The 12,394-nt window shown below is 55.9% G+C and overlaps 1 protein-coding gene across 2 annotated transcripts in view; it reads left to right on the top strand.

Annotated features, from left to right (window-relative positions):
- Positions 1 to 12,394, top strand: part of LOC139563930 (cell adhesion molecule 4-like) — a 221,779-nt gene that overhangs the window by 163,498 nt on the left and 45,887 nt on the right. The window lies entirely within an intron of this gene.

The raw sequence follows: 12,394 nt of genomic DNA, 5'->3' as shown, positions 1-12,394 counted from the left end.
CCCCTACCAGCTACGTCACACACCACAATGAACCCACCCTCGACCCCTACCATCTACATCACACACCACAATGAACCCACCCTCGACCCCCTACCAGCTACGTCACACACCACAATGAACCCACCCTCGACCCCCTACCATCTACGTCACACACCACAATGAACCCATCCTCGACCCCCTACCAGCTACATCACACACCACACTGAACCCACCCTCGACCCCCTACCAGCTACGTCACACACCACAATGAACCCACCCTCGACTCCTACCAGCTACATCACACACCACAATGAACCCACCCTCGACTCCTACCATCTACATCACACACCACAATGAACCCACCCTCGACCCCTACCAGCTACGTCACACACCACACTGAACCCACCCTCGACTCCTACCATCTACATCACACACCACAATGAACCCACCCTCGACCCCTACCAGCTACGTCACACACCACACTGAACCCACCCTCGACCCCTACCAGCTACATCACACACCACAATGAATCCACCCTAGACCCCCTACCAGCTACATCACACACCACAATGAACCCACCCTCGACCCCTACCATCTACATCACACACCACAATGAACCCACCCTCGACCCCCTACCAGCTACATCACACACCACACTGAACCCACCCTCGACCCCCTACCAGCTACGTCACACACCACAATGAACCCACCCTCGACCCCCTACCATCTACGTCACACACCACAATGAACCCATCCTCGACCCCCTACCAGCTACATCACACACCACACTGAACCCACCCTCGACCCCCTACCAGCTACGTCACACACCACAATGAACCCACCCTCGACTCCTACCAGCTACATCACACACCACAAAGAACCCACCCTCGACTCCTACCATCTACATCACACACCACAATGAACCCACCCTCGACCCCTACCAGCTACGTCACACACCACACTGAATCCACCCTCGACCCCTACCAGCTACGTCACACACCACACTGAACCCACCCTCGACCCCCTACCATCTACATCACACACCACACTGAACCCACCCTCGACCCCCTACCAGCTACGTCACACACCACAATGAACCCACCCTCGACTCCTACCAGCTACATCACACACCACAATGAACCCACCCTCGACCCCTACCATCTACATCACACACCACAATGAACCCACCCTCGACCCCCTACCAGCTACATCACACACCACAATGAACCCACCCTCGACCCCTACCATCTACATCACACACCACACTGAACCCACCCTCGACCCCCTACCAGCTACATCACACACCACAATGAACCCACCCTCGACCACCTACCAGCTACATCACACACCACAATGAACCCACCCTCGACCCCCTACCAGCTACGTCACACACCACACTGAACCTACCCTCGACCCCCTACCAGCTACATAACACACCACAATGAACCCACCCTCGACCCCCTACCAGCTACATCACACACCACACTGAACCCACCCTCGACCCCCTACCAGCTACGTCACACACCACAATGAACCCACCCTCGACCCCCTACCATCTACGTCACACACCACAATGAACCCATCCTCGACCCCCTACCAGCTACATCACACACCACACTGAACCCACCCTCGACCCCCTACCAGCTACGTCACACACCACAATGAACCCACCCTCGACTCCTACCATCTACATCACACACCACAATGAACCCACCCTCGACCCCTACCAGCTACGTCACACACCACACTGAACCCACCCTCGACCCCTACCAGCTACATCACACACCACAATGAACCCACCCTCGACCCCCTACCAGCTACATCACACACCACAATGAACCCACCCTCGACCCCTACCAGCTACGTCACACACCACACTGAACCCACCCTCGACCCCCTACCATCTACATCACACACCACACTGAACCCACCCTCGACCCCCTACCAGCTACGTCACACACCACAATGAACCCACCCTCGACTCCTACCAGCTACATCACACACCACAATGAACCCACCCTCGACTCCTACCAGCTACATCACACACCACAATGAACCCACCCTCGACCCCTACCATCTACATCACACACCACAATGAACCCACCCTCGACCCCCTACCAGCTACATCACACACCACAATGAACCCACCCTCGACCCCTACCATCTACATCACACACCACAATGAACCCACCCTCGACCCCCTACCAGCTACGTCACACACCACAATGAACCCACCCTCGACCCCTACCATCTACATCACACACCACAATGAACCCACCCTCGACCCCCTACCATCTACGTCACACACCACAATGAACCCACCCTCGAGCCCCTACCAGCTACTTCACACACCACAATGAACCCACCCTCGACCCCCTACAAGCTACATCACACACCACAATGAACCCACCCTCGACCCCTACCATCTACATCACACACCACAATGAACCCACCCTCGACCCCCTACCAGCTACGTCACACACCACAATGAACCCACCCTCGACCCCCTACCAGCTACATCACACACCACAATGAACCCACCCTCGACCCCCTACCAGCTACGTCACACACCACAATGAACCCACCCTCGACCCCTACCAGCTACATAACACACCACAATGAACCCACCTCGACCCCCTACCAGCTACGTCACACACCACAATGAACCCACCCTCGACCCCCTACCAGCTACATCACACACCACAATGAACCCACCCTCGACCCCCTACCAGCTACATCACACACCACAATGAACCCACCCTCGACCCCCTACCAGCTACATCACACACCACAATGAACCCACCCTCGACCCCTACCAGCTACGTCACACACCACACTGAACCCACCCTCGACCCCCTACCATCTACATCACACACCACACTGAACCCACCCTCGACCCCCTACCAGCTACGTCACACACCACAATGAACCCACCCTCGACTCCTACCAGCTACATCACACACCACAATGAACCCACCCTCGTCTCCTACCAGCTACATCACACAACACAATGAACCCACCCTCGACCCCTACCATCTACATCACAGACCACAATGAACCCACCCTCGACCCCCTACCAGCTACGTCACACACCACAATGAACCCACCCTCGACCCCTACCATCTACATCACACACCACAATGAACCCACCCTCGACCCCCTACCAGCTACATCACACACCACAATGAACCCACCCTCGACTCCTACCAGCTACATCACACACCACAATGAACCCACCCTCGACCCCCTACCATCTACATCACACACCACAATGAACCCACCCTCGACCCCTACCATCTACATCACACACCACAATGAACCCACCCTCGACCCCCTACCAGCTACGTCACACACCACAATGAACCCACCCTCGACCCCCTACCAGCTACATCACACACCACAATGAACCCACCCTCGACCCCCTACCAGCTACGTCACACACCACAATGAACCCAACCTCGACCCCTACCAGCTACATAACACACCGCAATGAACCCACCTCGACCCCCTACCAGCTACGTCACACACCACAATGAACCCACCCTCGACCCCATACCAGCTACATCACACACCACAATGAACCCACCCTCGACCCCTACCATCTACATCACACACCACAATGAACCCACCCTCGACCCCCTACCAGCTACGTCACACACCACAATGAACCCACCCTCGACCCCCTACCAGCTACATCACACACCACAATGAACCCACCCTCGACCCCCTACCAGCTACGTCACACACCACAATGAACCCACCCTCGACCCCTACCAGCTACATAACACACCACAATGAACCCACCTCGACCCCCTACCAGCTACGTCACACACCACAATGAACCCACCCTCGACCCCCTACCAGCTACATCACACACCACAATGAACCCACCCTCGACCCCCTACCAGCTACATCACACACCACAATGAACCCACCCTCGACCCCCTACCAGCTACGTCACACACCACAATGAACACAACCTCGACCCCTACCATCTACATCACACACCACAATGAACCCACCCTCGACCCCCTACCAGCTACGTCACACACCACACTGAACCCACCCTCGACTCCTACCAGCTTTGTCACACACCACAATGAACCCACCCTCGACCCTTACCATCTACGTCACACACCACAATGAACCCACCCTCGACCCCCTACCAGCTACGTCACACACCACAATGAACCCACCCTCGACCCCCTACCAGCTACGTCACACACCACACTGAACACAACCTCGACCCCTACCATCTACATCACACACCACAATGAACCCACCCTCGACCCCCTACCAGCTACGTCACACACCACACTGAACCCACCCTCGACTCCTACCAGCTATGTCACACACCACAATGAACCCACCCTCGACCCCTACCATCTACGTCACACACCACAATGAACCCACCCTCGACCCCCTACCAGCTACTTCACACACCACAATGAACCCACCCTCGACCCCCTACCAGCTACATCACACACCACACTGAACCCACCCTCGACCCCCTACCAGCTACGTCACACACCACAATGAACCCACCCTCGACCCCCTACCATCTACGTCACACACCACAATGAACCCATCCTCGACCCCCTACCAGCTACATCACACACCACACTGAACCCACCCTCGACCCCCTACCAGCTACGTCACACACCACAATGAACCCACCCTCGACTCCTACCAGCTACATCACACACCACAATGAACCCACCATCGATTCCTACCATCTACATCACACACCACACTGAACCCACCCTCGACCCCTACCAGCTACATCACACACCACAATGAATCCACCCTAGACCCCCTACCAGCTACATCACACACCACAATGAACCCACCCTCGACCCCTACCAGCTACGTCACACACCACACTGAACCCACCCTCGACCCCCTACCATCTACATCACACACCACACTGAACCCACCCTCGACCCCCTACCAGCTACGTCACACACCACAATGAACCCACCCTCGACTCCTACCAGCTACATCACACACCACAATGAACCCACCCTCGACTCCTACCAGCTACATCACACAACACAATGAACCCACCCTCGACCCCTACCATCTACATCACACACCACAATGAACCCACCCTCGACCCCCTACCAGCTACGTCACACACCACAATGAACCCACCCTCGACCCCTACCATCTACATCACACACCACAATGAACCCACCCTCGACCCCCTACCAGCTACATCACACACCACAATGAACCCACCCTCGACTCCTACCAGCTACATCACACACCACAATGAACCCACCCTCGACCCCCTACCATCTACATCACACACCACAATGAACCCACCCTCGACCCCTACCATCTACATCACACACCACAATGAACCCACCCTCGACCCCCTACCAGCTACGTCACACACCACAATGAACCCACCCTCGACCCCTACCAGCTACATAACACACCACAATGAACCCACCTCGACCCCCTACCAGCTACGTCACACACCACAATGAACCCACCCTCGACCCCCTACCAGCTACGTCACACACCACAATGAACCCACCCTCGACCCTCTACCAGCTACATCACACACCACAATGAACCCACCCTCGACCCCCTACCAGCTACGTCACACACCACAATGAACACAACCTCGACCCCTACCATCTACATCACACACCACAATGAACCCACCCTCGACCCCCTACCAGCTACGTCACACACCACACTGAACCCACCCTCGACTCCTACCATCTACGTCACACACCACAATGAACCCACCCTCGACCCCTACCATCTACGTCACACACCACAATGAACCCACCCTCGACCCCCTACCAGCTACGTCACACACCACAATGAACCCACCCTCGACCCCCTACCAGCTACATCACACACCACAATGAACCCACCCTCGACTCCTACCAGCTACATCACACACCACAATGAACCCACCCTCGACCCCCTACCATCTACATCACACACCACAATGAACCCACCCTCGACCCCTACCATCTACATCACACACCACAATGAACCCACCCTCGACCCCCTACCATCTACGTCACACACCACAATGAACCCACCCTCGACCCCCTACCAGCTACATCACACACCACAATGAACCCACCCTCGACCCCCTACCATCTACATCACACACCACAATGAACCCACCCTCGACCCCTACCATCTACATCACACACCACACTGAACCCACCCTCGACTCCTACCAGCTATGTCACACACCACAATGAACCCACCCTCGACCCCTACCATCTACGTCACACACCACAATGAACCCACCCTCGACCCCCTACCAGCTACTTCACACACCACAATGTACCCACCCTCGACCCCCTACCAGCTACATCACACACCACAATGAACCCACCCTCGACCCCCTACCAGCTACGTCACACACCACAATGAACCCACCCTCGACCCCCTACCATCTACGTCACACACCACAATGAACCCATCCTCGACCCCCTACCAGCTACATCACACACCACACTGAACCCACCCTCGACCCCCTACCAGCTACGTCACACACCACAATGAACCCACCCTCGACTCCTACCAGCTACATCACACACCACAATGAACCCACCATCGATTCCTACCATCTACATCACACACCACACTGAACCCACCCTCGACCCCTACCAGCTACATCACACACCACAATGAATCCACCCTAGACCCCCTACCAGCTACATCACACACCACAATGAACCCACCCTCGACCCCTACCAGCTACGTCACACACCACACTGAACCCACCCTCGACCCCCTACCATCTACATCACACACCACACTGAACCCACCCTCGACCCCCTACCAGCTACGTCACACACCACAATGAACCCACCCTCGACTCCTACCAGCTACATCACACACCACAATGAACCCACCCTCGACTCCTACCAGCTACATCACACAACACAATGAACCCACCCTCGACCCCTACCATCTACATCACACACCACAATGAACCCACCCTCGACCCCCTACCAGCTACGTCACACACCACAATGAACCCACCCTCGACCCCTACCATCTACATCACACACCACAATGAACCCACCCTCGACCCCCTACCAGCTACATCACACACCACAATGAACCCACCCTCGACTCCTACCAGCTACATCACACACCACAATGAACCCACCCTCGACCCCCTACCATCTACATCACACACCACAATGAACCCACCCTCGACCCCTACCATCTACATCACACACCACAATGAACCCACCCTCGACCCCCTACCAGCTACGTCACACACCACAATGAACCCACCCTCGACCCCTACCAGCTACATAACACACCACAATGAACCCACCTCGACCCCCTACCAGCTACGTCACACACCACAATGAACCCACCCTCGACCCCCTACCAGCTACGTCACACACCACAATGAACCCACCCTCGACCCTCTACCAGCTACATCACACACCACAATGAACCCACCCTCGACCCCCTACCAGCTACGTCACACACCACAATGAACACAACCTCGACCCCTACCATCTACATCACACACCACAATGAACCCACCCTCGACCCCCTACCAGCTACGTCACACACCACACTGAACCCACCCTCGACTCCTACCATCTACGTCACACACCACAATGAACCCACCCTCGACCCCTACCATCTACGTCACACACCACAATGAACCCACCCTCGACCCCCTACCAGCTACGTCACACACCACAATGAACCCACCCTCGACCCCCTACCATCTACGTCACACACCACAATGAACCCACCCTCGACCCCCTACCATCTACGTCACACACCACAATGAACCCACCCTCGACCCCCTACCAGCTACATCACACACCACAATGAACCCACCCTCGACCCCCTACCATCTACATCACACACCACAATGAACCCACCCTCGACCCCTACCATCTACATCACACACCACAATGAACCCACCCTCGACCCCCTACCAGCTACATCACACCCCACAATGAACCCACCCTCGACCCCCTACCATCTACATCACACACCACAATGAACCCACCCTCGACCCCTACCATCTACATCACACACCACAATGAACCCACCCTCGACCCCTACCAGCTACATCACACACCACAATGAACCCACCCTCGACTCCTACCAGCTACATCACACACCACAATGAACCCACCCTCGACCCCTACCATCTACATCACACACCACAATGAACCCACCCTCGACCCCCTACCAGCTACGTCACACACCACAATGAACCCACCCTCGACCCCTACCATCTACATCACACACCACAATGAACCCACCCTCGACCCCCTACCAGCTACATCACACACCACAATGAACCCACCCTCGACTCCTACCAGCTACATCACACACCACAATGAACCCACCCTCGACCCCCTACCAGCTACATCACACACCACAATGAACCCACCCTCGACCCCTACCATCTACGTCACACACCACAATGAACCCACCCTCGACCCCTACCATCTACGTCACACACCACAATGAACCCACCCTCGAACCCCTACCAGCTACGTCACACACCACAATGAACCCACCCTCGACCCCCTACCAGCTACGTCACACACCACAATGAACCCACCCTCGACCCCTACCATCTACATCACACACCACAATGAACCCACCCTCGACCCCCTACCATCTACATCACACACCACAATGAACCCACCCTCGACCCCCTACCAGCTACATCACACACCACAATGAACCCACCCTCGACTCCTACCAGCTACATCACACACCACAATGAACCCACCCTCGACCCCCTACCAGCTACATTACACACCACAATGAACCCACCCTCGACCCCTACCATCTACATCACACACCACAATGAACCCACCCTCGACCCCCTACCAGCTACATCACACACCACAATGAACCCACCCTCGAACCCCTACCAGCTACGTCACACACCACAATGAACCCACCCTCGACCCCCTACCAGCTACATCACACACCACAATGAACCCAGCCTCGACTCCTACCAGCTACATCACACACCACAATGAACCCACCCTCGACCCCCTACCATCTACATCACACACCACAATGAACCCACCCTCGACCCCTACCATCTACATCACACACCACAATGAACCCACCCTCGACCCCCTACCAGCTACGTCACACACCACAATGAACCCACCCTCGACCCCCTACCATCTACGTCACACACCACAATGAACCCACCCTCGACCCCCTACCAGCTACATCACACACCACAATGAACCCACCCTCGACCCCCTACCATCTACATCACACACCACAATGAACCCACCCTCGACCCCTACCATCTACATCACACACCACAATGAACCCACCCTCGACCCCCTACCAGCTACATCACACACCACAATGAACCCACCCTCGACCCCCTACCATCTACAGCACACACCACAATGAACCCACCCTCGACCCCTACCATCTACATCACACACCACAATGAACCCACCCTCGACCCCTACCAGCTACTTCCCCCACCACAATGAACCCACCTTCGACTCCTACCAGCTACATCACACACCACAATGAACCCACCCTCGACCCCTACCATCTACATCACACACCACAATGAACCCACCCTCGACCCCCTACCAGCTACGTCACACACCACAATGAACCCACCCTCGACCCCTACCATCTACATCACACACCACAATGAACCCACCCTCGACCCCCTACCAGCTACATCACACACCACAATGAACCCACCCTCGACTCCTACCAGCTACATCACACACCACAATGAACCCACCCTCGACCCCCTACCAGCTACATCACACACCACAATGAACCCACCCTCGACCCCTACCATCTACGTCACACACCACAATGAACCCACCCTCGACCCCTACCATCTACGTCACACACCACAATGAACCCACCCTCGACCCCCTACCAGCTACGTCACACACCACAATGAACCCACCCTCGACCCCCTACCATCTACGTCACACACCACAATGAACCCACCCTCGACCCCCTACCAGCTACATCACACACCACAATGAACCCACCCTCGACCCCCTACCATCTACATCACACACCACAATGAACCCACCCTCGACCCCTACCATCTACATCACACACCACAATGAACCCACCCTCGACCCCCTACCAGCTACATCACACACCACAATGAACCCACCCTCGACTCCTACCATCTACATCACACACCACAATAAACCCACCCTCGACCCCCTACCAGCTACATCACACACCACAATGAACCCACCCTCGACCCCTACCATCTACATCACACACCACAATGAACCCACCCTCGACCCCCTACCAGCTACATCACACACCACAATGAACCCACCCTCGACCCCCTACCTGCTACGTCACACACCACAATGAACCCACCCTCGACCCCTACCAGCTACGTAACACACCACAATGAACCCACCCTCGAATCTTACCAGCTACATCACACACCACAATGAACCCACCCTCGACCCCCTACCTGCTACGTCACACACCACAATGAACCCACCCTCGACCCCTACCAGCTACATCACACACCACAATGAACCCACCCTCGACCCCCTACCATCTACATCACACACCACAATGACACCACCCTCGACCCCCTACCAGCTACATCACACACCACAATGAACCCACCCTCGACCCCCTACCTGCTACGTCACACACCACAATGAACCCACCCTCGACCCCTACCAGCTACATCACACACCACAATGAACCCACCCTCGACCCCCTACCATCTACATCACACACCACAATGACACCACCCTCGACCCCTACCATCTACATCACACACCACAATGAACCCACCCTCGACCCCCTACCAGCTACGTCACACACCACAATGAACCCACCCTCGACCCCTACCATCTACATCACACACCACAATGAACCCACCCTCGACCCCCTACCAGCTACATCACACACCACAATGAACCCACCCTCGACTCCTACCAGCTACATCACACACCACAATGAACCCACCCTCGACCCCCTACCAGCTACATCACACACCACAATAAACCCACCCTCGACTCCTACCAGCTACATCACACACCACAATGAACCCACCCTCGACGCCCTACCAGCTACGTCACACACCACAATGAACCCACCCTCGACTCCTACCATCTACATCACACACCACAATAAACCCACCCTCGACCCCCTACCAGCTACATCACACACCACAATGAACCCACCCTCGACCCCTCCCATCTACATCACACACCACAATGAACCCACCCTCGACCCCCTACCAGCTACATCACACACCACAATGAACCCACCCTCGACCCCCTACCATCTACATCACACACCACAATGAACCCACCCTCGACCCCTACCATCTACATCACACACCACAATGAACCCACCCTCGACCCCCTACCAGCTACATCACACACCACAATAAACCCACCCTCGACCCCCTACCAGCTACATCACACACCACAATGAACCCACCCTCGACCCCTACCATCTACATCACACACCACAATGAACCCACCCTCGACCCCCTACCAGCTACATCACACACCACAATGAACCCACCCTCGACCCCCTACCTGCTACGTCACACACCACAATGAACCCACCCTCGACCCCTACCAGCTACGTAACACACCACAATGAACCCACCCTCGAATCTTACCAGCTACATCACACACCACAATGAACCCACCCTCGACCCCCTACCTGCTACGTCACACACCACAATGAACCCACCCTCGACCCCTACCAGCTACATCACACACCACAATGAACCCACCCTCGACCCCCTACCATCTACATCACACACCACAATGACACCACCCTCGACCCCCTACCAGCTACATCACACACCACAATGAACCCACCCTCGACCCCCTACCTGCTACGTCACACACCACAATGAACCCACCCTCGACCCCTACCAGCTACATCACACACCACAATGAACCCACCCTCGACCCCCTACCATCTACATCACACACCACAATGACACCACCCTCGACCCCTACCATCTACATCACACACCACAATGAACCCACCCTCGACCCCCTACCAGCTACGTCACACACCACAATGAACCCACCCTCGACCCCTACCATCTACATCACACACCACAATGAACCCACCCTCGACCCCCTACCAGCTACATCACACACCACAATGAACCCACCCTCGACTCCTACCAGCTACATCACACACCACAATGAACCCACCCTCGACCCCCTACCAGCTACATCACACACCACAATAAACCCACCCTCGACTCCTACCAGCTACATCACACACCACAATGAACCCACCCTCGACGCCCTACCAGCTACGTCACACACCACAATGAACCCACCCTCGACTCCTACCATCTACATCACACACCACAATAAACCCACCCTCGACCCCCTACCAGCTACATCACACACCA

Source organism: Salvelinus alpinus, chromosome 35, assembly GCF_045679555.1.
Source record: "Salvelinus alpinus chromosome 35, SLU_Salpinus.1, whole genome shotgun sequence".
Lineage (NCBI taxonomy): Eukaryota > Metazoa > Chordata > Actinopteri > Salmoniformes > Salmonidae > Salvelinus > Salvelinus alpinus.
This window is presented reverse-complemented; position numbering and strand designations above follow the sequence as displayed.